At 51.4% G+C, this 1,660-nt stretch overlaps 1 non-coding gene across 1 annotated transcript; it reads right to left on the reverse strand.

Annotated features, from left to right (window-relative positions):
- Positions 1–1,115: 1,115 nt before the first annotated feature.
- On the reverse strand, positions 1,116–1,197 carry TRNAS-CGA (transfer RNA serine (anticodon CGA)). Its single transcript has one exon. It is a non-coding gene; the product is annotated as a tRNA-Ser (tRNA).
- Between the last annotated feature and the right edge of the window lie 463 nt (positions 1,198–1,660).

Below are 1,660 nucleotides of genomic sequence, written 5' to 3' on the forward strand. Positions count from 1 at the left end.
AACTGTTGAATCCACAATGAAGAAAGAAGCAGGGTATAAAAATACCAACTTTGCTAATTAGACCTACCAGTTATCCTAGGTACAGAAATAAACGGGGCTTTGCTCTTAAATGCCTGTAGTCTTGCAGCCCAACTCATAAGAACATAAGAGAAGCCGTGCTGAGTCAGGCCAAAGGCCCATCCAGTCCAACACAGTGGATGTCACAAAGTGGCCAAAAAACCCAAGTGCCATCAGGAGGTCCATCAGTGGGGCCAGGACACTAGAAGCCCTCCCACTGTTGCCCCCCAAAGCACCAAGAATACAGAGCATCAGTGCCCCAGACATAGTGTTCCATCTATACCTTGTGGCTAATAGCCACTGATGGACCTCTGCTCCACATGTTTATCCAATCCCCTCTTGAAGTTGTCTATGCTTGTAGCCGCTGCCACCTCCTGTGGCAGTGAATCCCACGTGTTAAATCACCCTTTGGGTGAGTACTTCCTTTTATAAACTCTGTACGAATTTAATCATCACTAAGTCAGTAGTTCTACTTCCAGGCAAAAGTGCATAAGACTGCAACCTTTACCAACTCAGACGCCCTGAACAACGTTCCCATCGAGACTGTGCAGATCTCCCAGTCTTGACGTTTATTTCCATGGCTCGGCGTTACTTTCTAGCTCAAGTATGAAGCCGGCCCTACAATAGAGGTGCTTTCCCTGATCAAAAGAGCGCCCCGGCCTGACTGCTAAAGTGGAGTGGAGCTAAAGGGGTCTCGCGCCTCCAGTTAAGACTACACGCTCTCCCGCGCTGGCCTGGGGAGAAGGCGGGGGGGGGGGCTGCTGATTTTGGTCTGTCAACCCTGTATAAAAAGCAGCCGCTCCACAGCGCTGGCTCCGCCTCGAAGGGAAGCTTCATCAGCAAAGCGCCCTCCTCCCTTGCTCTTTGCAGCGATGGTTTTTGAAGGCTTCCGGTTTCTAGCTCTTGAGAGCGGCGGCGTCATGGGTAGCGACTTAATGCCTACCAGGTTTCTCCCCCCCACCTCCCAAGCAGTCCCGGCAATGTTAATCGGTCTCCGGCAGGGTTCTCTTTTGACCAGGAGTTAGTTAAAAGTAGGCAGTCCTTTCTCCATAAAAAGTCGTCACGAACAGGATTCGAACCTGTGCGGGGAAACCCCATTGGATTTCGAGTCCAACGCCTTAACCACTCGGCCACCGTGACTCCCAGACCAAACCGCCGCAAAGCTTCAGCTAGAGAGATCCGTATAGCCACTAGACGTGCTTTGGGGAAAGGCGGCAGGGGAAAGAAAACCTCCGTCGGGGTCAGGATACCCCTCCATCAGGAGAGAGGGGGCGAGGAAGCCTGTTAGGTCTTTTGCTCAGCGGCGCCCTTCCTTTAGCTTCATCTCTCTTGCGGACCCCCATCTGCCTCCGGATGCTCTTTCCTCCATCCAGGTTAGCAGACAGCACTGATTCCCTTGTCCAGTTCTAACTCCCCCCTGCCCTTCGCTCGCCATCCTCCGACACGCCTACTGATCTCATTCCCAACACAGAGCACGATTTTTTGCCACTCCAGGAGCTTAATCTGACATATTTTCAATGCCCATCGCTGGCTTTTTGTATCAACTAAGTAAATGATTAAGGCCTCACATTATGAGGGCCTCCAAAAACAGAGATTACTAAAA

This window comes from Heteronotia binoei, chromosome 13 (genome assembly GCF_032191835.1).
Source record: "Heteronotia binoei isolate CCM8104 ecotype False Entrance Well chromosome 13, APGP_CSIRO_Hbin_v1, whole genome shotgun sequence".
NCBI lineage: Eukaryota > Metazoa > Chordata > Lepidosauria > Squamata > Gekkonidae > Heteronotia > Heteronotia binoei.